The sequence below is a fragment of the Chelonia mydas genome, chromosome 3 (assembly GCF_015237465.2).
Source record: "Chelonia mydas isolate rCheMyd1 chromosome 3, rCheMyd1.pri.v2, whole genome shotgun sequence".
In the NCBI taxonomy this organism is placed as follows: domain Eukaryota; kingdom Metazoa; phylum Chordata; order Testudines; family Cheloniidae; genus Chelonia; species Chelonia mydas.
Genome location: NC_057851.1, coordinates 72,408,772 through 72,435,418, shown reverse-complemented (window position 1 = coordinate 72,435,418; position 26,647 = coordinate 72,408,772). Strand labels below are relative to the sequence as shown.

At 43.4% G+C, this 26,647-nt stretch overlaps 1 long non-coding RNA gene across 1 annotated transcript; it reads right to left on the bottom strand.

Annotated features, from left to right (window-relative positions):
• Window positions 1–16,333: 16,333 nt before the first annotated feature.
• LOC122465005 lies at window positions 16,334–26,242 on the bottom strand. Its single transcript, XR_006289507.1, has 3 exons — window positions 26,232–26,242; window positions 19,635–19,638; window positions 16,334–16,487 (listed from the first exon to the last, which is right to left on the bottom strand). It is a non-coding gene; the product is annotated as an uncharacterized LOC122465005 (long non-coding RNA).
• Between the last annotated feature and the right edge of the window lie 405 nt (window positions 26,243–26,647).

Below are 26,647 nucleotides of genomic sequence, written 5' to 3'. Positions count from 1 at the left end.
TCCCCACTCTGAACTCTAGGGTACAGATGTGGGGACCCGCATGAAAGACCCCCTAAGCTTATTTCTACCAGGTTAGGTTAAAACTTCCCCAAGGCACAAAGTCTTTGCCCTTGGATTAGGTAAATCGCTGCCACCACCAAGTGATTTAACTAATAAACAAACAATCAGGGAAAGGACCATTTGCTAATTTAGATTCCTGAATGAATTTATCTGATTATGTGTTGTAAGTAGAAATGTTCACTATATTCAAACTACATTAAGAAACATAAAAGCAGCATTTTGATAAAGATAGAAGGACAGGTCTCTTATACATAACCCTCTATTTGCTAGGTAAAAATGGCAGTTTCCTTCTCAACATTTAAGATGTGCAACAAGACAAAGAGGTGTTAAAAATACAAAATCCACTTGTCCCTCCAGAAAGGAATGAGGTGGAGTATTATATTTTGTGGTGCCTAGGCTGTATGCTGTCCCTCTGCAGAGGATGAATTTTACCCTGGAAGAGAATTCAATACTAATGAGGAAATCAAGAAACTCAGCTTCTCTAAAATGTCTGTTATTCGAAGTAGTATGTGTTAGACCACGTGTTGGAGGATGTGGCTTGTGGTTAAAGCACTGGATTGACACTCAGGAGATGTAGGTTAAATTTTTGTCTGCCACGGTGACCCTGCGCAAATTGTACATGTCTCTGTATTTCAGTTCCCTATCTTAAAAAATGAGTTAACATTTCCTTTCTCACACCCTTTATCTTATCTAGTTACATTGTAAACTGTTAGACAGAGACTCTTTTACTATGTGCATGTACACCACCTAGAATAATGGGGCCCTAATCTCACTTGGAGATTGGGCACTATTTTAGTACTAGTAAATAATATGGCAGGCTCCCTGCTGCACCCATTCTGGGTGTAAATACAGGATTTTCCATTACAATCAGTCTAGTGCCTTTTAGGAGCACTATGGTATTTTCATTCTAAAATATATATAAGAGGTCTGTTTCAAGAAGTTTTCCACAATTTGCTTAAATACAGATCTTTATTTATTGTGCTTGTTCTCTATAATATGCAGTGTTGGAACTGCTATCTGTAATCTCTTTGTTGATTTTGATTCTCCTGAAAAGAATTTTTCTTGTAATGAAAAATAACCAAAAGGCTTTCATTCAAGAAAATATGACAGGCATTTGAAAGTTTGGTATACGTAGGAGTAATATCCTTTTGTACTGCTGTGTTTAGAGAAAATTGCATTTAACTCTTTTATTGCTATATCAGACCTTAATTATATTGAACTAAATGTGGTAGACACTATGGTTCAAATTATGGATGCAGTAGTGTAGGTGCACTGTGGGAAGGAGGTGTCTATGTACACCACCTCCAGTGCTCCCACAAAAAGGCAGCCATTCTAGAGCTGCCTGCTTTCCCAAAGTGTATGGGGGTGAGGCTACTAATAAGCAGTGCTGAGCCAGCAGTGCTCAGTGCCCCCGAAGAGACATGACTAAGTGGAGTGAGAACCTCTTCATAGAATCATACAATCATAGAAGATCAGGGTTGGAAGAGACCTCCAGGAGGTCATTTAGTCCAACCCCCTGCTCAAAGCAGGACCAATCCCCAACTAAATCATCCCAAGCCAGGACTTTGTCAAGCCGGGCCTTGAAAACCTCTAAGGATGGAGATTCCACCACCTCCCTAGGTAACCCATTCCAGTGCTTCACCACCCTCCTAGTGAAATAGTGTTTCCTAAAATCCAATCTAGCCCTCCCCCACTGCAACTTGAGACCATTGCTCCTTGTTCTGTCATCTGCCATCACCAAGAACAGCTGAGCTCCATATTTGTTGGAATCCCCCTTCAGGTAGTTGAAGGCTGCTATCAGATCCCTCCTCACTCTTCTCTTCTGCAGACTAAACAAGCCCAGTTCCCTCAGCCTCTCCTCATAAGTCATGTGCCCCAGCCTCCTGATAATTTTCGTTGCCCTCTGCTGGACTCTCTCCAATTTGTCCACATCCTTTCTGTAGTGGGGGGCCCAAAACTGGACTCAATACTCCAGATGTGGCCTCACCAGTGCTGAATAGAGGGGAATAATCACTTCCCTCAATCTGCTGGCTATGCTCCTACTAATGCAGCCCAATATGCCGTTGGCCTTCTTGGCAACAAGGGCACACTGCTGACTCATATTTAGCTTCTCATCCACTGTAATTCCCAGGTCCTTTTCTGCAGAACTGCTGCTTAGCCAGTCAGTCCCCAGCCTGTAGTGGTGCATGGGATTCTTCTGTCCTAAGTGGAGGACTCCGGACTTGTCCTTATTGAACCTCATCAGATTTCTTTTGGCCCAATCCTCCAATTTGTCTAGGTCACTCTGGACCCTATCCCAACCCTCCAGCATATCTACCTGTCCCCCCATCTTAGTGTCATCTGCAAACTTGCTGAGGATGCAATCCATCCCATTATCCAGATCATTAATAAAGATGTTGAAAAAACTGGCCCCAGGACCAACCCCTGGGGCACTCCGCTTGATACTGGCTGCCAACTAGACATTGAGCCATTGATCACTACCGGCTGAGCCTGACAATCTAGCCAGCTTTCTATCCACCTTATAGTCTATTCATCCAATCCATACCTCTTTAACTTGCTGGCAAGAATATTCTGGGAGACTGTATCAAAAGCTCTGCTAAAGTCAAGATATATCATGTCCACTGCTTTCCCCATACCCACAGAGCCAGTTATCTCATCATAGAAGGCAATCAGGTCAGTCAGGCATGACTTGCCCTTGGTGAATCCATGTTGACTGTTCCTGATCACCTTCCTCTCCTCCAAGTGCTTCAAAATGGTTTCCTTGAGGACTTGCTCCATGATTTTTCCAGGGACTGAGGCGAGGCTGACCGGTTTGTAGTTCCCCGGGTTCGCCTTCTTCCCCTTTTTAAAGATGGGCACTATATTTGCCTTTTTCCAATTGTCCGGGACCTCCCCCAGTTGCCACAAGTTTTCAAAGATAATGGCCAAGGGCTCTGCAATCACATCAGCCAATTCCCTCAGCACCCTCAGATGCATTAGATCTGGAGCCATGGACTTGTGCATGTCCAGCTTTTTTTAAGAACCTGATTGCTTTTTCATTGTTCTTAAGATCCAAGGGTTTGGGTCTGTGTTCACCTATGCAAATTGGTGAGGATTTTTATCAAGCCTTCCCCAGGAAAGGGGGTGTACGGTTTGGGAGGATTTTGGGGGGAAAGACATTTCCAAGCGGGCTCTTTCCCTGTTATATATTTGTTAGACACTTGGTGGTGGCAGCAATAAAGTCCAGGGGCAAAGGTAAAATAGTTTGTACCTTGGGGAAGTTTTAACCTAAGCTGGTAAAAATAAGCTTATGCAGGTCCCCACATCTGTACTCTAGAGTTCAGAGTGGGGAAGGAACCTTGACAGATTGACAGAGCCAGAAGAGTACCCAGAAGTCACCTACTACAGGACAGGCCCAACAAAGAAAATAACAGAATGCCACTAGCCATCACCTTCAGCCGCCAACTAAAACCTCTCCAATGCATCATCAAGGATCTACAACCTATCCTGAAGGATGACCCATCACTGTTACAGATCTTGGGAGACAGGCCAGTCCTTGCTTACAGACAGCCCCCCAACCTGAAGCAAATACACACCAGCAACCACACACCACATAACAGAACCAGTAACCCAGGAACCTATCCTTGCAACAAAGCCCCTTGCCAACTGTGTCCATATATCTATTCAGGGGACACCATCATAGGGCCTAATCACATCAGCCACACTATCAGAGGCTCATTCACCTGCACATCTACCAATGTGATGAATGCCATCATGTGCCAGTAATGCCCCTCTGCCATGTACATTGGTCAAACTGGACAGTCTCTATGTAAAAGAATAAATGGACACAAATCAGACGTCAAGAATTATAACATTCAAAAACCAGTTGGAGAACACTTCAGTCTCTTTGGTCACTCGATTACAGACCTAAAAGTTGCAATTCTTCAACAAAAAAAACTTCAAAAACAGACTCCAAGGAGAGACTGCTGAATTGGAATTAATTTGCAAACTGGATACAATTAACTTCGGCTTGAATAGAGACTGGGAGTGGATGGGTCATTACACAAAGTAAAACTATTTCCCCATGTTTATCCCCCCCCCACCCCCCATTGTTCCTCAGATGTTCTTGTCAACTGCTGGAAATGGCCCACCTTGATTATCACTACAAAAGGTTCCCCCCCTGCCCCCGCTCTCCTGCTGGTAATAGCTCACCTTAAGTGATCTCTCTCGTTACAGTGTGTATGGTAACACCCATTGTTTCATGTTCTCTATGTATATAAATCTCCCCACTGTATTTTCCACTGAATGCATCTGATGAAGTGAGCTGTAGCTCACGAAAGCTTATGCTCAAATAAATTTGTTAGTCTCTAAGGTGCCAAAAGTACTCCTCAGCTTTTCTAAGTAGTTCTTAACCTGTTCTTTCACCACTGAGGGCTGCTTATCTCCTCCCCATACTGTGTTGCCTAGGCCAGCAGTGTGGGAGCTCCCCTTGTCTGTGAAGACCAAGGCAAAAAAAGCATTGAGTACTTCAGCTTTTTCCACATTATCTGTCACTAGGTTGCCTCCCCCATTCATTAAGGGTCCCACACTTTCCCTGACCTTTTTCTTGTTGCTAACATACCTGTAGAAACCCTACTTGTTACGCTTCTTGTTACCTTTCACATCTCTTGCTAACTGAAACTCCAGTTGTGTTTTGGCCTTGGTGATTACACCCCTGCATGCTCAAGCAATATTTTTATACTCCTCCCTAGTCATCTGTCCAAGTTGCCACTTCTTGTAAGCTTCCTTTTTGTGTTTAAGCTCACTGAAGTTTTCACTGTTAAGCCAAGCTGGTCGCCTGCCATATTTACTATTCTTTCTGCACATTGGGATAGTTTGTTCCTGCACTCTCAATAAGGCTTCTTTAAAATACAGCCAGCTTTCCTGGACTCCTTTCCCCCTCTTCCCTGCACAATAGCTTGTGCTATTGCGATCGTGTGGTATCCAACTTTTCCAAAGGCATAGCAAGGATAGCTTGTGAGCACTCTCCTCCGTGAAACTGGGAAGCCTTTGCAGGCATAGAGGGGCAAGCTCCTCAACTGCTGCACATCAATCTAGCTTCATTGATGTCAGCTGAGAATCTGGCTCAATGTCTCCAGTAACTTTCTTCATAATACACCAGGTCTCCATCCTTTTCAGCACAGTCCTAAATCTAAGAGGTCTACTAGAGTTCTATATCTAAAAGTTTTAGAAGGAATGGGACACTGGGCCATTAAAGAAGATAAACAATAGGGGACTCTTTGCCTCCTTTACACCTTCTTTATTCTGGCTGCTCTATTGGCCATCATGCCCTCCAGTGTAATTTAGAGCCATCTCAGGGGCTGTTCTAATGTATGACAGCCTTGCATGCTGCTTATAGTCTTCAGCCCAGGATAACCAGAGTACTGTGAACATCAGCCCACATTCTCCCAGCCCTGATCCACCATGTCCTGCCTCCACTTCACCCCTTGCATGCCCCTACACTGGAGGCTGCACAGAAGGGTCACATAGGACTGCCTACATCAGCCTTAATCATCCCTGTGCTTGGGGAGTTCCCCAGGACTCACTGAAGCCACTTTACACTGCCAGAGTGATGTCAAGGGGCAACAGTAGGGACCAGAATTTGACCCATCATCAGAAAGAGCCCAGGCCAGTTAAATGAGGGATGTACCATGAAGGAGTCAGACAAAGTCTTTCATATAGGGTCTCTTTCCACTAGAATTCAGTAGTTTATTCCAAAAATAGGGGTATTTATTTATTAAAAGCACACTTTCAAATTTTTTACATCTAAAATCATGAATCTCTTCCTGGATTTCAGCAAGGATGAGTTCTGTAGGATGGTCCTCAGACTTTCAGACTCATACGAGGACAGATTTCCCATTTCCAATCAAATCCCCAACAACAAAACTGTTATGGCTTGCTTAAGCAAAGAAAAGGTGGGTTTTTTAAAATTGTCACTGTGTCTCAGATCATAAGACACAGTAGCTTGTTTATAACAAGGTGGTAAATCACTTTCCAGTTGCCTCTGGCCATAAACATGTACCATTTGCAAAAAAAAAAAAAACCCCTCCCATCTTGCTTTGGAAAAGTTTGTTTCCTATGTGAGCCACAATCTCCTGTTTTCTCACTTCCTGTGGGTAAATCTCACCAAAGAGGTTTTTGAATAGCCTGAGAGTCTAGAAAACTGAGAATTAGTCAACACACTTACTGTATTCAGTATTCGGAGTGCTTTCTGGAGAAACTAAACGTATTGCTACAGGAGAACCAGAGCGTTCAAGAAAAGGTTGTACTGAAAAAATAACCTTTATTTTAGAACGTGAGTATCAGACAAATAGCTGGAAGCACAGTAAGGTAAGTGATAGACCAATTTGAGCTTCATAAATTCTCTAGCACCATTGCAAACTATGACCGTCCTCCATTTAAGATAAAACAGAATACAATGGCAAATGTCTTGCTTTTGGGAGTAGAAAAATAAAAGGAAGTTACTAATTTTATAGTTTCAGAGAGCTGCTTTCTAAATAAAGATCAGTTTATTGACCTAAAAATTGACTCACCTTAACATTCATCTCACAGCATGCAGTAGCTCATGTCTTTAAAGCCTCAACCAGTTCTTGCAGCACACTGTGTATGTGTGTGTGTGTGTGTGTGTGTGTGTAATTGAAAATAGACTGATGTATGTGCCCCATATCATAATAGGAGATTGTCAGACAGATCCATTCTAATGAAACTCTGTCATTAACCCTAATTGGGGGGTTTATATTATACCTGGAATTTAATTTCACTAAATTCTCCTAATCCCTTTGGGAAAAGATTGCACAGAAGATACTGCGGTGTAGTCTGTGACAACTAAAAGTGAAATGCAATGTCTTGACCATATGACATCTAATGCTTTGAACACACCATGAGTGAAATCCTGACCCCACTGGACCCAATGTGTTGTTCATGCTGGCAATTTCCTGTGAAATCTGCTACATTGTGGAACATTCTGCCTGTATCTACAAAATTAAAAATTAATGGCACATTTCACTTAAAAATTAAATGTATGCCAAACTTGTTCAGTAGTTTCTACTATAGCATATTACAGATCCCAAACAAACATCTTTAAATGGAAAACAGGGTTTTTGGATATCACTATATGATAACATTACATGCTGGTTATCATTACAGCTTCATTAAAATGCAGCTTGAAAGAGCCTGAATTAAATTATTTAAAAATGGCAGTTCTGATATGGCAGTTTTAGGGTACTTTGCAAATCTAGTTTTAATTAACTGATTTCACTACAGATATTATAACTACAAGTAAAACATGTTTACAAAAAGCTGTTGTCTTTTAAATTTTAAATCTACTGGTAAAAACCTTGCCAGATCTTTGGATAAATAAAACGTTGCATCTTCTTATATAGCATGAGTGTTAATTGGATTTTTCTTGTCATGATTAAGAGTAATAGCAGAAGCTGATCTAAAACAGCTCCTTACAATGCACCTTACTGGTACATTGATATGACACTTTCACTACTACTGCTGGCCTGATTTACTCTTTCCCCTAGGTTTGCATAGTACTGCTATGTTTATCTGTTGCAGAAACAAAGACCAATGATAAATAATGCAGGAAGTATCCTAATTATGAGGGCAAAATACTGATGGAATTTTAAATATTATTTTTACCAGTGGACTGTAGCCATGTTAAAGTGAGGAGATGTAATTGCTTGATGAACTAAATTATGTAGTCTAAGCAGAACATAGTGAGCTGGATGAATAACATGCAAGTTATTTGAATAAATAAATATTGTTCAATGACTAAAACTTCCGAGGCTAATGGCAGGTAGAAACAATTATTATTTTATTTAAAGGGTATTACAAATACCTGACTTTTAGTATCTACCAGTTTTCAAATAGACACAACTAAAATGTACAATCTCTGTGGGTGTTTTAATTGGCAATTATCTATGGGTATATAAATCTGATGTACCATTTGGGCTTCCTATTAAGGCACCTATGTTGAAAAGCGGGCTCTGATTATTTGCATTATCTCTTGATAATTAATAGATTTTACAATTTAAGAAATGTCCTTTTTGCATTACAAGTAACACCTATTTTTAGCACTTTTTACTGAGCCTGATTCTCATGTGCACTGAGGGCTCTTTACACTATGGAAAGTAAGTAATTTATGCTCACTTTCAGGCCCTTTTACACTGCCAGATTGGTGTAGCGGGACCATAGTGTAAATGAAAATCAGGACCATATTGTTTTATTTCTGCATGAACATCAGGGTACCGAGATTTTTTGGTCAGTTTGAGATGGTTGCTATTGTTGCCCCCTTCACCCAGCTCATAACACTATATATAACTACTAAATTTGAAAGTGAAGCAATGTAAGAAGCGGTTACTAACCTGTTCTGTAACTGTTGTTCTTAGAGATGTAGTGCACACGTCCATTCCATTTTAGGTGTGTGCTCGCATAGTGCACAGCTGTCAGATTTTTCCCTCAGCAATACTTGTCAACTCAGCATGAGCAACCTCTGCTGCCTTGCAGCACCGTCTGTAGGCTGCCCCCGACTTCCCCTCAGTTCCTTCTTCCAGAATAGACTCTGATATAGAGAGTGTCAAGGTTTCTTCCCCAATACAAGTTCAAATGGTGAAAACCCTAAACTAGGATGTGGTACAGCTCTGTAGGCAAAGAGCAACTGCTGCAATGCTAAGTCCCAATCATTGGAGTTCTCATTTACAAATTTACGTATCATGGCCCCCAAAGTTCCATTAAACTTCTCCACCAGGCCATTTGTTTGATGGTGGTAAGGAGTGGCAGCCAAGTGATTTATCCCATGAGCTTCCCAAAGGCTTTCCAGAGGTCCTGCCAGGAAATTAGTTCCTGCATCTGTAAGGATGTCGGAGGGCCAACCTACCCTAGCAAAAATGTCTGTTAGTACCTGGTACACACTTTTAGCCCTGGTGTTGCTTAGAGCTACTGCTTCCAGCCATCGAGTGGCAAAATCCATGAAATTCAGTATGTACTGCTTTCCTCTGGGTGTCTTTTTCGGAAAAGGACCCAGAATAGCCACAGCTACTCATTGAAATGGAACCTCAATGATGGGGAGTGGCTGGAGCGGGGCTTTGACCTGGTCTTGGGGTTTTCCCACTCTTTGGCACACCTCACAAGACCGGACATAGGTAGAAACATCCTTGCTCATTCCCTCCCAGTGGAACGACTTTCCCAAATGGTCTTTAGTTTGATTCACCCCAGCATGGCCACTAGGATGATCGTGGGCTAAGCTTAATAGCTTTACCTGGTACTTAGTTGGAACTACCAACTGTCTCTGAGGATGACAGTCTTCCTGGTGTCCACCAGAAAGAGTTTCCTTGTATAAAAGTCCTCTTTCTACAACAAACGTGGATTGATTAGAAGAGCTGAGAGGCGGTGTGTTGCTCCGGGCCACCATCCAAGCTCTCTGGAGGCTTTCATCTGCTTCCTGTTCGGTCTGGAACTGTTCCCTTGATGCTGGAGACATCAGTTCCTCATTGGATTGTGGACCTAGGCTTGGTCCCTCTGGAAGCGATGCAGGTGATGGGGCTGTTTCCATTGACTGTGAACCACTCTCCACTGATGCACTATGTTGGGTTCAGGTTCTGGCTGAGCCTCTTGTGTAGGGTTATCTGCTGCTGCCAATGCAGGTTCGGGGGGGCCCTCTGGTGTTGGGGTTTCAAGTACTGGATTCAGGGCCGGCAATGCTTCTGGAGCTGGTTGTTCCGCCGGTTCCAGTTCTGGGACTGGCTCTGTCTGGGTCTCTGTGACTGGATCCACTACTGCTGTTGCAGAGGTTGGCATGGGGTCCGGTTCCATCACCTCTGACCGAGTCCTGGTAGAAATTTCCGGAACAGAACTAGGAGTGACAGCTTGCTTAGCCTGGCTGCGGGTGACCATTCCCATCCTCTTGGCTAGCTTCACATGATTGGCCAAGTCTTCCCCCAACAGCATGGGGATGGGATAATCATCATAGACTGCAAAAGTCCATGTTCCTGACCAGCACTTGTACTGGACCGGCAACTTGGCTGTAGGCAAGTCAAAAGAGTTGGACTTGAAGGGTTGAATCATCACTTGGACCTCTGGGTTGATTAAATTGGGGTCCACTAAGGAAGCATGGATAGCCAACACTTGTGCTCCAGTGTCCCTCCATGCTGTGATCTTCTTCCCTCCCACACTCACAGCTTCCCTCCACTCTGAGGGTATGTGGGAGTCATCTGGGCCTGAGGACCTCTGGGGTGATTCTGGTGCAATGATCTGTAGTCTGTTGGGGTTCTTGGGGAAGTTGGCCTTTACATGCCCCGGCTCGTTTCATTTAAAACATTGCCCAGCTGACGGGTCACTGGGGGAAGGTGGGTTGCTGGAGAATGGTGTGGTGGGACAATAAGGTGTCTGGGGTGTAGCTGGGGCCTTGGCCTGCCCGCAGTAGTAGGGTGTGGTCTGAGGGTGTCCCTTCTAGTATCCGCTCCAACTGTGACCAGGGTTGTTTCTCTCTCCTCCCTCCACCCATTTTGTTCTGGTTTGCCCTGCCTCTCTGGCAGTCTGGGACTGCTCGTATTGATCAGCATAAGAAGCAAGACTTCCGGCTGAGTCCATTTTCTTATCCTATAAACACTGTTTGATATCATCCTTGGACATATTAAGGAATTGCTCCTTTATCATCAAATCCCGCATTCCTCCAAAGTTAGATACAGCCCGTCCATTGAGCCATTCATCAAACAGATCTGTCATCTGTTTTACATAAGCCACATTACTTAGTCCAGGCCCTCTCTTAAAGGTTCGAAATTTTACTCTGTAAGTTTCAGATATAACTTGAAATTGCTTTAAAACCAAATCCTTGAATTTATTATAGTCAGAAGCCTCATCAATAGGCATCTTATTGAATATGTCCAGAACTCTTCCAGTCAATTTTGCAACCAATGTGGTCATCTTGTGAGCTTCAGGAATTTTATGGAATGTGCACAGTCTCTCAAAGGTGAGAAAATATTCAGCAATATCACTGGATTCATCATACTGCGGACATAGTCACTCCCATTTGTGGATTGTTGGGGAAGGATTGTTAGGGTTATCCGGTATATCCTGCTGAGCCTTTGCCTTCTCTATCTCCAGTGCATGCTTCCTCTCTTTTTCCCTCTCCTCCATTTCTTTTTCCTTTGCCTCCATAGCTCTCCTGTGGGCAGCCTCCTGGGTTTTCTCTGCTCCATAGCTCTCTGGTGGGCAGCCTCCTGGGCTTTTTCTTTGGCTTCCAGTCTGGCTAACTCCAGCCTCTGTTTGTCTTGCTTTCTGTCATCCTAGCCCATCTGTTTTTAACGTAGTTATTCCTGAGAGTTAGAAAAAGAAAAAAACCTGGCTTGTAAAATTTTGCTGTGCTGTAACCTGATACCTTTTGTCTCTGATAGCTGTTCTCAGCTTACAGAAAAATCCTTTGTTATGGAGCTGCTCTGTCCCCAGCAGAGACACAGAATCTGCAGCTGCAATCACCTTTAACAAAACCTTTTAAAATCCTGTTGTGCTTCTGGTTCAAAATGATCTCTGGTTCAAAATGATCCCACCACTCTGCCATCATGTCTAGGTTCCTTCCCCACTCTGAACTCTAGGGTACAGATGTGGGGACCTGCATGAAAGACCCCCTAAGCTTATTCTTACCAGCTTAGGTTAAAAACTTCCCCAAGGTACAAACTTTGCCTTGTCCTTGAACAGTATGCTGCCACCACCAAGAAACAAAGAACAGGGAAAGAGACCACTTGGAGACCTCTTCCCCCAAAATATCCCCCCCTGCAAGCCCTACACCCCCTTTCTTGGGGAAGGCTTGATAATAATTCTCACCAAGTGGTACAGGTGAACACAGACCCAAGCCCTTGGATCTTAAGAACAATGAAAAATCAATCAGGTTCTTAAAAGAAGAATTTTAATTAAAGAAAAGGTAAAAGAATCACCTCTGTAAAATCAGGATGGTAAATACTTTACAGGTAATCAGATTCAAAACATAGAGAATCCCTCTAGGCAAAACCTTAAGTTACAAAAAGACACAAAAACAGGAATATACATTCCCTCCAGCACAGCTTATTTTACAAGCCATTAACCAAAAGAAAATCTAATGCATTTTCTAGCTAGATTACTTACTAATTTAACAGGAATTGTAAGGCTTGCATTCCTTATCTGTTCCCGGCAGAAGCATCACACAGACAGACCAAATCCTTTGTTCCCCCCTCTCCAGATTTGAAAGACTCTTGTCCCCTCATTGGCCATTTTGGGTCAGGTGCCAGCGGGGTTACCTTAGCTTCTTAACCCTTTACAGGTGAAAGGATTTTGCCTCTGGCCAGAAGGGATTTTATAGCACTGTATACAGAAAGGTGGTTACCCTACCCTTTACATTTATGACAGAGGGAAAGGAGAGTGGGTTGTGAAATGGACATATGCAACATATCTAAAAGAACAAATAGTTACAGAACAGATTAATAACCATTTCTTCTTCTTCAAGCGATTGCACACGTCCATTTCACAGTAGGTGACTCACAAGCAGTTTAAAATGGAAACAGACTCATGGTCTAGCTGAATAAGGATTGGAGGGCCACACGAGCAAATCTGGCATCATCTCTGGATTCTCATTCTCTGAGAAATGGCATAGTGGGAGGCAAAGGTACAGACTCATGACCAAGTTGCTGCCCTGCTAATGTCCAAGATGGGCACGTGAATCCGAAAGGACGCAGAAGCCGCATGAGATCTGGTTGCATGGGCTAATGTCCTACTTGCGGGTGTTACTTTAGCCAACTGGTAACACAAATGAATACAGACAGAAATCCATGAAGAGATTGTTTGGGAGGACACACAACAGCCCTTCATTCTGTCAGCAATTGCAATGAGCAACTGTGAGATTGACCTAAAGAGCTCAGACTGATCCAGGTAAAAAGCCAAAGCCCTTCTAACATTCAGAGTATGGAGCTTTTCCTCATCTTTTTGTATGAGACTTTGGAAAGAAAGTTTGTAAGTGAGTTATTTGATTTGGTGTGAAAATTGGAAACCACCTTCATAAGGAACTTCAGGTGAGGGCGAAGGTAAACTTTGTCTTATAGAAAACTGTGCAGGGAAATTCTGCTGCCCAGAGCCTGTAACTCCCCGACTGTCCTAGTTGAGATAATGGCTACCAAAAAGGCTACCTTCATTGCAAGGTGTAGCAACAAACAGGATGCCAGCGGCTCAAAGAGTGGACCCAGCTTTCTTAGCACTAGATTGAAGTACCATGGGGGGAATAGGCTCTTCCATCTGTGGGTACAACCTGTCTTGTAAATCCAATAGACACTTAAGTGGAAAACAGAAAGCGATGATCCACTGAAGGGTGGAAAGCCAAAATTGCTTCCTGGTAAACCCTGATGGAACTAATGACTAACCCCATTTCAGAATTAACAGATAGTCCAAAACCTGATGACTAGGAGCCTGGAGCAGGGAAACACCTTTCTGATGGGACCAGATGGAGAACCTTTTCCATTTAGCCAGGTAAGTGCTGCTAGTAGAAGGCTTTCTATTTAGAAACATTTCCCGCACTACCCTTGAACAACCCCTTTCCAAAGCGGCTAGCCATGAAGCATCCAGGCTATTATAAGGAGGACCAGCCGGTTGGAAGAGAGAATGTACCCATGGTCCTGGGAGATCTCACATCTGAATCTAGGGGGAAAAATAGTGGAGGTTTGACTAATAGGACCATCAATGCCAAAAACCAGTGTTGTCAAGGCCACACTAGAGCTATTAGCATGAGATGAGCCTTGCCTTGGTTGAACAAGACTCTGGGTTGGAGAGGAATCGGAGGGAAGGCATACAGTAGGTTGGTCAACCAGAGAAGGAAGGCATCTGTCAATGAACTGGCCTGTGACCCCTTGGGAAAAAAACAGATGGCATTTTCTGTTGACTCTTGTTGAAAACAGATCTACCTGGGGAGTCCCCCCAGGGCTGGAAGATGTATCTAGCCACATCCAGACAAAGAGACTACTTGTGGTGATCGATGCATGACCTGCTTAACTGATCTGCCAAGGTAATCTGCACTCCTGGAAGGTATGCAGCTCTCAGGTGAATGGAATTGGTTATGCAGAAACCACAGGAGAATTGCCTCTTGGCACAATCGAGATGACTGGGCTCCTCCCCGTCTGTTCACATAGAACATAACTACTGTGATATCCACGATATGGAAGGAAGGCCAAAAAAGCTAGATGGATAGCTTGCAGTTTCCTGATGATTATATGTGTTTTCAAATGTTGAGCAGACCAAAGACTTTGAGTCTGGAGGGATCCCAGGTTGACTCCCCAACCTAGGGCCAATGCATCTGTAACTAAGGTAAGGTCTAGCTGTGGGGAAGCAAAGGGGAGCCCCATGCAGACATTCACAGATCTGTCCATCAGTCCAAGGAGAACAAAACTTGCTCTGATACTTGAACCACCATGTCTAGAGGGTGACAGCTCAGGAAATACACCGAAACTACCCATCCTTGAAGTTTTCTGAGGTGCAGTCTGGCGAGTTCAACTACATACGTGCATGCCATCACATCCCCTAGAAGTCTGAGGCAGTTGCACACTGTGGTGACAGGATGTGCCTTCAGGAATCTCAGCTGTGAAAAGAAGACTTTGGTCTTTGTAAAGTCCATAACCTCTCTGATGAATTCTATTTTCTGCACAGGCATCAAAATTGACTTTTTCATGCTGACTATAAGTCCTAGAGCAGGGGTCCCCAAAGCAATGCCCACAGGTGCAGTGGTGCCTGCCAGGGCAGTTGTGTGCACCCACAGGACACCGTGCCGCCGAAATGCCACCACCGAGCACGGCCACCAGAGAACCACCCGCCAAAATGCCACTGAGAAGTGTTGCCATTTCTCAGCGGCATTTCAACGGCGACACTTCTTTCCACTGCTGCTTCTTGGCGGCATTTCGGCGGCGAGGTGGCTGGCGCCCACCACAGTCTTGTGGGAATAGGAATGTGCTATTCCCACAGAAAGGTTGGAGACCACTGTCCTAGAGTATCAAAGGTTGACTGGATAAAGGCCACATTGGACAGTACTTGAGACCTGGAACAGCCTCTGATCAACCATTTGCCCAAGTAAGGGAACACGTGGACTCCTGACTTTCTCAGGAATGCTGCTACCACTGTCATGCATTTTGTAAATATGCAAGGTGCTGCTGACAGCCCAAATAGTAGCCCTGTGAATTGATAATGGGACCTGTGTATTACAAACCTGAGGAACATCCTTTGACTCTGATGGATTGTTACATGGAAATGCATATCTTTTAAGTTGAGGGCAGCATACCAGTCCCCTGAGTCTAGAGAAGGAATAATGGAAGCTAGAGTTACAATCTGAAATTTTATTTTTTTCAGTAATTTGTTTAACTCTTTTAGATCAAGCCCTCTTTCACTTTTGGGATGAGGAAGTAGCAGAAATAAAAACCTTTCCCCTTAGATATTGGAGAACTTCCTCTATGGCCCTCACATGAAGGAGAGATTGGACCTATTGCATTAGCACTAACTTTTGAGAGTGGTCATTGAAAAGGGATGGGGAACCAGGATAGGAATGGGGAACAGACACAAACTGAAGGGGGTATCCCAGTTCCACTGTGCTTAAGACCCACTGATCCAAGGTGATGTGGGACCAAGTGTGATGGGTTGGATCACAGAAACCCCCTTGGGGCTACCAACTGATGTGCCAAGACTACTTCTGTCCCTGCTTTCCCTGCCAATTTGGGACTCCAGCACCCTGTCTTGTTGAGCCAGACATGCCAGTCTGCTTCAGCCCAGACCCAGGGTCTGAACTACATGCCCCAAAGCTGCAGACTAACTAAAAGCAACTTAAGAAGTGTTCCTGTCCTTGACACTCAGATGCCCAACTCCCAATGGGGTCCAAACACCAAATAAAGCAGTTTTACCCTGTATAAATCTTATGCCCCCCGCCAGGTATTAATACATACTCTGGGTTAATTAATAAGTAAAAAGTGGTTTTATTTAATACAGAAAGTAGGATTCAAGTGGTTCCAAGTAGTGATAGTCCGAACAAAGTGAATTACCAAGCAAAATAAAATAGAACACACAAGTCTATGTCTTAGAAAACTGAATACAGATAAAAACCTCACCCTTAGAGGAATTCCAGTAAGCTTCCTTTTACAGACTAGTCTCCTTCTAGTCTGGGTCCAGCAATCACTCACACACCTTGTAGTTACTGTCCTTTGTTCCAGTTTCTTTCGGGTATCCTTGGGGGTGGAGAGGCTCTCTCTTTAGCCAGCTGAAGACAAAATGGAGGGATCTCCCAGGGGTTTAAATAGACTTTTCCTTGTGGGTGGAGACCCCCTCCTCTCTCCTATGCAAAGTCCAGCTCCAAGATGGAATTTTAGAGTCACATTGGCAAGTCACAGGTCCATGCATGATTCAGTTTTTACAGGCTTATTCACGTGTTACCTTGAACGTCCTCATGTAGACTTCTTATGTGGATTGGAGCCTTCCAGTCCACTGTCCCTTAAGTGCTTCTTGATTGGACACTTAATTTGCACATTCCTTTCTCAAGAAGCTCACCAGATGCTTTACAAAGGCTACTTAAAAATCAAGCAAGTACACAGCCAATATTCATAACTTTGAATACAAAGATGATACATGCATACAAATGGGATGAATAGATTCAGTAGATTATAACCTTTATAGAGATAGGTTACATGGCATATGTAGCTGTAGTGCGGTGGTCACCCGCTCCTGCCCTGAAGGGCTTGAAATCAGCCCTGGGAGAGGGCTGTGACTGGGAGCAAGCAGTTCCCAGGCTGATTGGGGGACGCAGGCTTAGCTGTGGCCATGCCCCAATCTGGGCTCAGCTGGCCCTTATAAGAGGGCAGTGGGCCAGGAGCAGACAGAGTCTCCTCTAGCTGTGGAGGGAGATGGGCCTGGCTGCTGGGGAGCTTGAGAAGGTACCTGGAGTGGAGCAGGGCTGAGGAAGGCCAGAGGCCCTGGGCTGCTCCAAACTGGAAAACCCCCAGGCTGCAGGCTTGGCAGATGGCCTAAAAAAGGGTACTGGGGTTGCAGGGGGCAGCCCACGGATAGGCAGAGGCAGCAGGTCCAAACCCCCCTTGCCTGTGATGATTCGCTTATACACTGCAGTCCGCCCCAGTGTGCGGGGGCTCAGTGGTGACTGGCAGTAGCCAAAGACTGAGGCGAGGTGGGGGTAGTGGGTGGGGGTTCCCCAGGGAGGGGAGACCCAGAGACTGTGGGGGTACTGCCAGGGGGAAGCACCCTGGGTAAAAGGGGCACCGGGGTCTGGGAGGGACACAGGGGCCAGTGGCAAGCAGGACACCGGCCTGCAGAGGGTGGTCCAGAAGCTGGAAGAGCTAATTCCCTGAGAGACCAGCAGGAGGTGACGCAAGGGTGAGTCCCACCCCTTGACAGTAGCATAAAACCTATTCCAGTTTTTTTCATATATACATTCATAAGCATATTTCCATAAAGCCTAAAGGGGGGCACCATCACACCAAGCACTTAGGAAGTGGGATAAACGGTTAGCAAATAAAAGGGAAGGAGAAGACAGTACTCTGAGTACTGATAGTCTGTCCTCAATCAACACATCAAAATGTTTGCTTAGACACGCTAGCTTGTCTAGCTGAACTGGTAGCTACAGAAAAGGAAGGTGGTGGTTGTTGTCTCCTGTAACCTCTGCTTTTTTTCCTTGGATAGGTCTTGGGAATGAGGAATAAACCATGGGTACCATTGCGACTGTTGCAGTCAACACTGCTTCCTTTTTGTCTCTAGCGTATAGATACCCAGTGACTTAAGCATCTCCCTTGAGTCTTTAAGGCTATGCAGCCTATTATCCATCTTCACTGTAAACAGTGATGGACCCTCAAATGAGAGGTCTGCTTGACCTCTTACTCCTGACAGGATTCGGCACCCCTGCGGGAGTGCAGAATTCAAATGGTCTGCATATTTCTGTGCCTCCTTCCCCCCTGCCCCCACACAGAAGTATGCAAAAAAAAATCTGCAGGGGGACATGCACCTCTTCCCAGGCAGCGCATCCCATGCATCTTCTGCATGCCTGGAGCAGCCCAGAGATGCAAATCACTGTAGGGAGAGGGGGGCTGGGCGTGTGTGCCTGAAGGGGAGATGTTGATCATCGTCATGGGGCGGGGCAGGGCATGCGTGCCTGCCAACAAGTGAGAGACTGTCCCTCTCGCTTGCTACTGTGGCTCTCAGGGGCCGTGGCGGATAGATTTTTTTATTATGCACAAGGCAGGCTCTGTCCCCGAAGCATAAATGTAGCAGCCTGCCTGCATAGTAAAATTGTTAATGTTGCTATTGTTAGTTAACTGTTCCCATTCTCAGTCAATTCCCCCAGGAGCATAAAACCTGTAAAAGTTTTAAGGCCCCTACATTGCCACAGTGATGCAAAGCCTTATACATGACAGTAAGGGAATCAGCTAGGAAGATCTATGTGCTTTCTCACTTTTTCCCTGTGCCAAAGTGGCACAATGGGGTTAGATTACAGCTCAGGATTTATTTTATTTACCCATTTTTTAAAAAAAGACTCTGAGGGCAAATAAAACATTTACCAAGAAGTCAATAAAATGTCAGGACAAACAGAAGCAAGCACTTCCCAAAGTACCCAGACCATCCAAGACCAGGTACAGGACAATGATTAGCAAAACTGTATGACTTTCATGTGTGAAAGTCTGAGCAATTTAGAATAACATTCTAATTTTTTTTTAGTTTTGCTGTTTGGTGTTCTGTAATGTAATTTAAATGAAAATCCAGGATTATAACTGGAATGCAAAGTATTAGTTGTCAAGTGTTTGTAACTTAACTTTCATATGTTTCAGAAATGCTGAATAGTTATTGTGACTTTTTTCTGTATTGTAGTTTAAATAAATTACCAAAACAATTGAAACTAGTGTGATTATATTGCATTATTTTGACAAATAAAATATGCAGAATTTTGCAGAATTTTTAAGTTTTTGGTGCATAATCCCCCCAGGAGTAACCTCTGTAGGGAGACTGTATGACTGCAGTCAGAAACACTGCTGCATAGTAATGGGCAATGCCATATCATAGGCTGCAGAGACAACTGCATCCAAACTGGCCTGGAGAGCTGTTCTGGCCACTAGTCTGCTGTCCTTTATCACAGCAGCAAATTCCAGCCTCACCTCATCTGTTAGCCTGTCCTTGAATTTAAAAACATTATCTCACAGACAGGGTAAAGTTGTACCAACCCAGCAGAGCCTGCTAGTTTTCAATTCTATAAGTAGAAACCCTCTTGTGGAATAATGCTTCCTTCAAAATAAGTCCAGCTTTGTTGATTCCTTCCACCTTGTCATCGACGTCTGGTGATCCTGTCTCTCTCTCTTGTTAGCCATTGAGACCACTAAGGAGCCCCAAGAGAGATGACTATATAGGTGTTCAAATCCCTGAGAGGAGATGTAGAACTTTTGTTTTACTGTCTTTGCGGTAGGCAGAAGGGAAAACAGGGTCTGCCACAACACTTTGACAGGCTCAAAGATAGCCTCATTGATTAGGAGAGCTACTCTGGAGGGTCCTGCTGTGGCTAATATATCTACCAGCCTATGTGACTTTTCACAGACCTCTTCCACTTCAATATCGAGCACCACAGCCATCCCTTTCAACAACTCCTGATTAGTCTTATAGTCACTGGGTGGGGGAGAAGCACTGTTCACTATCACTCTCTCATCAGGTAAGGAGGAAGAGGAAGCCAAAGGCTGTTGAGAAGTAGCCTCCCCTAATTCCTCGATGGGTGGACCTCCTGGGGGAACTTCCTCTGGACTGGTATTGGTCTTGGTACTCAGAGAAGGCAGCTGCTGACTCTGGCTTGGATGCTTCTGATGCCTATTCCAAGAGGCAGATGGCGGGAGTTTGGGGGATGAACTGCATGCCAGTGGGAATGCCTAATTCAAAAAGGCCACTGGTATGGTACTGGGATCCCATTATGCTTAGGCCATTGGTCTTTGTGCAATTGCCAATTTGTGGCTCCAGTGGGTACGTAGGCACCTGGCCTGAAGGCACTGTCAGTACCACATGGTGTATCAGAGCCGGAATATTAGGCATCAGAAAAGTAGATACCAGTACCAGGCATGAAGCGCTCTGAATGGCTGGGGAAACCAGCACCAAAAGGGTTAGAAGTTCTAACGCCACTGCATATGGCTCCAGCGTTGATGGTACCAGGATCAAGTCCTGCACCAGTGGTTGGACATTTAACATGGCTGCCTTCCCTTCAGGGTTCAGTCTTGATGGTCCCAGCTTAGGCTCTGGAGTCAATGATCCTCCCTTGATCCAAGACCTGCCTCAAGGAGTGCTTCTCCTTTGAGTGCACTCCAGTGCCCTTGTCTCTACTAGATCTTGGTGCTGAAAATTTTGAAGATTCTGGTACCTAGTCCCTGAAAGTCATGTAGTGTCACTTCAGCATCACCAGGGACACAGAATGGCTTCTTGGCTCTGTCAAAACAGGGGAAGCACTCCTCACCAACTCGGACGTGCTTGATGCTCTGTCTGCAAGAAGGCTCTGGAGGTGGATGAAGAGCCACGAACATGAAAAAATGTTTGAGCCTAGTTGCTCTGTCTTTTTTAGAACAGGGTTTAGCATCCCTACAGATGTGACATCTGTCACTCATATGAGATTTCCCCAGGCATTTGAGAAAGCTGGGGTGTGGGTCACTCACAGGCATAGACTTAGTACAAGAGTGGCAAGACTTGAAACCCAAAGACCTATGCATGATCACAGTACTGGCCCTGGTACCCATGCAGGAATCAGAGAAGTCACAATCTTAAAAGCTAACCAATCTAGTCTATTACACTAATCTAAAAGAGTCAAAACAACAAATGGGTACTATATACCCAAACAAACAGGGAAAGTCTTTCCAAGGCAAGTACACATGCTCCAACAACGGTCACAGGCGATAAGAAGGAACTGAGCGGAGTGGGGGTCACTAAGCCCTGTATACCTGTGCAAAGTGGCACAAGGCAGCAGAGGGTGCTCACGCTGCCCCAACAGGTACCACTGGTGGAAAAACCAACAACTGTGCACTAGGTGTGCACACACCTAGAGTGGCATGGACAAGTGCAATCACTGGAAGAAATTTTTTAAGCTGGGAGAAAAATGTCTCCCTTTCCATTGACTATTTCTTTGCAGCTAAGAGATGTGTACAATGTGCAATTTAATCCTGTTTAATCAATCTTTGTTACAATTGAGATATTTGTTACCTTTAAGATAATATTTTCAGACACATACGTGCACAAACAACACCACAATGAAAAGGAAACACATTCATACATAGTATGATATCCATAATATATGTGCATACATTGCACCAATGCAAGTTTTTAAAACTTTCTAAATTATGCATGATGGAATGGGTGTAAAAAGATGATAACAGGAACTCCTGCCTGCCTAGTGCTATGCATTTGGCAATGCACTGGCACCATGCCTATTGCCATGCACTATAGAAGGGTATAATTGTTGCTTGCTCATTTGACTGAACTCCAAAACTATATCAAATAGCACTTAATTATATATATAAATACCATGACAGAAGAGAACTCACACTTGAACAGCTCAGTGTAAGCAAGGACATTTAATAATTATACTACTGCTGTAGGTGCAAACAGATAAGTTGCTGCTGTTAATTAGTTTGGAGTTTTATGCTTGTGATATCAGAAGTAGATCTGACAAAAATTTGTTTGGAGTTTGGGTATGTAGTTTTACTCTAGCTCCATCTGGTCCATGCCCTCTGATTAGCCAGAACATTGGCTGGTAGTTTGAGGGACACATTTGATAACTGGCCAAGTATAAAGGTCTATTGGAGGTAAAACAATGCCCACCCTTTTACAAGAGGATCATTGTTGCTTAACAAAAAAGCTCTCTAGCTTATTTGAATGTCAGCAATTCAGAAAAGTTGATGTTTGGAGCCATCAAATAAAATGTTTTTGTGAAACAGTTTATTATTTCAGTGGTAATTATTCGAATCATTCATGGTAAAGGATGTTTGCTAATGGGAGCTTGGCTGCTGCAAATTCCAGGGAGACTGAATGCTCTTTGTGCTGACAAAAAGGCCTAAATCACTGGAGAGTGACTGACTGGACAAATCATTCATCTATGCAAATGCCAGCTGAAATGGTCAAACGCATTTATTACCCTGCTCATTATAGTAAACAAGGCAGGAATCATGACTGGCAGTTATCAACTTGCCCTGAAGTATGATTTGTTCTCCTACCACTATTTAAATGAGAGGAAAAAAGGCAGGCCACCAGGGACTTTGTCGGTTTATAAAAGAGTAAATGTCACATAGCCCAGTGCTTAAAGACTTTTGATTGACAAATGTTTTATTTGACATATCAAACAATGATGGTTTTCATATCTAATAGTCCATATTTGTTAGCAAAATCTTAACCCTTTGAGGAGTGACAACTGACTTCTCACGATGCTCCAAAACTGAAATCCAGGTAAAAAGTTAAAGTACAAGTAAAATTAAATAACTCTGCACCTAATGTGAAAGCAACTAAAAATACTCTTCAGCTGGTGACAGGAATGACTCAATGTTTTATCACAACACATATACAGTACTGTAAAAAGTTGTTCTTAACAGAGGCATCAAATAAACTGTTGACCTACTTTAGTAAGTATACTACTGGTGTTAATGCCAGAAAAGCTAAATAGCATATGTCATAGTGAAATGTAAAACAGCTGATCTTTTTTCCTACAAAAAAAAGATATAAACGCGTTAATTTATTCATCATCTAACCATATACCACTGAACAAATATCTATAATTTACTCTCCTAACAAACAAATACTTTCCATAGTTAAATTCAGAGAGGTCTAATGTGTTCTAAATAGGCCCTATTCTGTCCTCAAACTGCATAAGAAACTCTACTAATACCATTGGGAATTGTATGCATTTACCAAGGGCAGTATATGGCCCAATGTGTGTAGGAAATTTGTGTTTCTTCAGTGACTACTTATAGGTGTTACTGTGAAAAAAATAAAAATAATGAATGGAAAAATAGAAGACAAGGAGTATAGAAATCACTAAACAAAAGAGGTCTTGAATTTTCAATATCAGACTCATTTGGTTACTATATGTTGTGTACTCAAGTCTGCAATGATAGCATCACATAGTAATAGCAGTGCACAAGCCAACACATTACATGCTACTGTGTTGGTGATTTGTCAGTATTGTATTTTGGCCCCTTTATTACATGAGTGGTTTGAAGATCATTTTTATGCTTCTAAGACCCTTTTACATGTTTCCAAACTGATACATCCCATGTTATTAAATGGGAATGAAATGACATGTAACTAAATGATGTACAGCGTATCATTCAGTTACGTTATATTCACCCATTGTATATGGCACAATGATCATGTGGGGAACACTCTGTACCTCTGCACCGCCTTTTAGCAAGCTGGTGCTTACTTCCCATGCTGAGGGTGTGGAAAAATCTGCATACTACATCCCTGAGAGGAAAGAAATCTCTCATCAATTCAGAAGTGGTATGACAGACTCCAAAGAGAACCCATCAAAGTGATATACATGCCCAAAGTCAAACAGGAAAACTGGCAGAGCCAGGAATTAGCACCCAGATCTTCTGATTCCCAGATACATGCTCTGTTCACTAGAGCATGCTAGGACCATTCTGTCCTCTACTTACAGAGAATTTGCTACATACTGAAAATGGCTCATCATAGCATCTAGTTGTTAGTATTTATCTATTTTGGGACCAAACTTCTGTTGGTGAGAGAAACTAGCGTTTGCGCTTACACTGAACTCTTCCTCAGTCCTGGGATGCACTCAGAGAGGATGTCAACACTGCAATTAAAAACCCTTGCCTGGCCTGACTTGGATCGGGGAGCTGTTTAATTGCAATGTATACATTTAGACTCAGGCTGGAACCTGGGCTGAAGGACCCTGCAAGGTGAGAGGGTCCCAGAGCTCATGCTACAGTCCAAGCCTGAATGTCTACACCTCAATTAAACAGACCCTTAGTTCAAGCCCCGCCGTAAGCCCAAGTCAGCTGGCACTGGGCCAACTACAGGTGTCTAAGTGCAGTGTAGAGATATCCAGAGTGTCACAGCTAAATACAAGGTGGAACAGATTGTTTAGCATAAGTAGTTAACATATTTCAAGGGACCATTCAAAGTGAAGTGGCCTGTTAACACTCCTCCAGTTATAGGGGGGGAAAGGAAAAAAATATATATCTATTTTAGTTAACTACTGGAATAGGTTACCAAGGAAGAAGTGGAATCCCTGTCATTGGACGTTTTTAAGAAGGTTAGAAAAACATCTGTCGGGGATGGTCGAGGTATACGTGGTTCTGCCTCAGCAGGGGTGGGGAGGTTGGACTAGATGATCTCTTGAGATCCCTTCCAGTCCTACATTTCTATGATTCTATGCTGTCATAATTTGAAGGCCCCTGTTACCATAACAGAAAGGATTTTTTTTGCCATGTTAGCTATCATCATTATTGTTTGGAATATAGGATTTGCTATTCCAGGCTGAACCAGTTTTCCATCAAATCTAGTATTCTCTTTCCAGAGATGGCTAGTCCTGATGCTTCAGAGGACAACCCTAGTAACCTACTTGGCCAGTCAAGCAATACTGCATTTTACGTGGGAGGAAACAATTCCTTCCTGAATTCTGCAGCAATCAGCACACATTCTGAAGCATGACATCTGATTATACCCATCTTAGTATATAGAACTACAAATGTTCTCACTGATCATAAAAAAACCACAGTTGAAGTATTTTGCTTTCTAACCTCCTGTAGTGGTGAATTTCGGAGGCTGACTACTACCAGTGTGAAAAAGTATTTCCCCGCATTGGTTTTTAATGTAGCTCCCATTTACTTCAAGTGATTTTCTTGTTGTGCTATGGGATCCCATGATCTCTTATCATCATCTCTTGTTCATTGGTGTACCTAGAGTATCCCTTTAAATTGACAACAAACCATTTATTTACAGGAGTTCCTTCACCCCGCTCCTTATTCCCCTCTTGCCATCACCCTGTGCTCCATTTTCCTCTATCTTTCAAAAAACAGGCAGTGTTTAAATATCTCCATCTGTCCATCCCTGCTGGATGCCATCAATCTGCTTCAGACCTGCCACATCATTCTAGAGCTGCAGCTTCTACGAGTCTTGAGGTGCTGTCATAGGTTGCTGATTTAATAGAGTGGGAAAGGCAGGACAAATGGTGGTTAGCAGCAGAGGTAGGACAAGGCAACAGAGCCCTGTAAAAACTATAAATAGCATTCTTGGCATCAAGGATTTTAAAAGGAAAAGGAAAGGTACTAATGAGCCTGGGAGAACCACCTGCTCTTCAGTGACACTCCTGGCCTCCACCTTCTTCACTGGAAAGAAAGTTAAAGGAGCTGATTATTATAGTTCAGGAAGGTTTCAGGATTAATTTTCAGGGATGTGAAGTAATCAACATTTTCTCAAGCAGTTAGTATGTTCAGTCAATAACAATGCCACCTTCAAGACTAACTGTGTGCCCTGAATAAGTGATAATCAAGAAGTCAGGGACAGAACAGCCACTCTTATACAGGATTATGATATGGGGACGGGGGAACTCAGCTAGCAGGCCAGTGATGAATACCTTTTAAAAATGCGTTTTGCGGCTAACTGCAGACAGTAAAGAATCAGGGCCTTTGTTGGTTAAGTGGAATGTCTTGGTGGCCCCTTTATGAAGGAGGAAACCTGAGTTCATATACAGATAGGCAAGCAGTCCATTTTGGATCCGGATTCAGCTCTGCTCATGCAGGGACTCCAGAAGCTATTGCATCTCTAGGGCTGCAGTCTCTCCTAAGTATGTCCTCCTAAGGAAAAGAAAGAAAATGTCTTTGCTTAGGAAACACTAATATAGAACAACCCAGCGAGACACACACAAAAAACCCCCATTCCTTTAGTCTTTTGGTAAATTAATCACAAAACCCTAAAAACTAGGCCTCTAAAAATAAATTGTAATAATCTTTGAATGGAAAATTCTTTAGCTTGGTTCCTTATTTTGTGCATTAGCTAATTAAGCATAGCAACAGTACCTGACTTTTGAGTCTCAGGCATGTAACATGTTGGGCGAGGTGGGGAAAATTACAGGAAGAACTGACTTGACTATGATCTTGCTTACACAAATTTTACACTGATGTAACATCCATTGCTTCAGAGGGGTTACTTCTAATTTAGATGGATATAAATGAGATCAAAATCAGTTCCTTTCTCTTTGTGTTGGGAAACCAAGTAAAATGTTAAAACTAGTCATGATTATGTGAAATCCTTGGCAAAAGTGTTGAATAGCCGATAACTAAGGGTTTAGGACTTGTTACTTTGAGCACTAAGATTTAGTTTTTTGAGGTGTTGCATCAAAGTAATATGTCCCAGCCATGAGTTAATCAAGAAAACTATACATAGGTCTTCCTGAACATACCAAGAATGAATCCACAGAAAATGAAATCATAGAATACACAGATTTATAGGTGCATGACTCTGTCCTACTTAACTCATTCTGAATACATCAGAACCTTTAAAGTTTCACAAGAATGGCAGTTTTATAGATAGGACACAACCG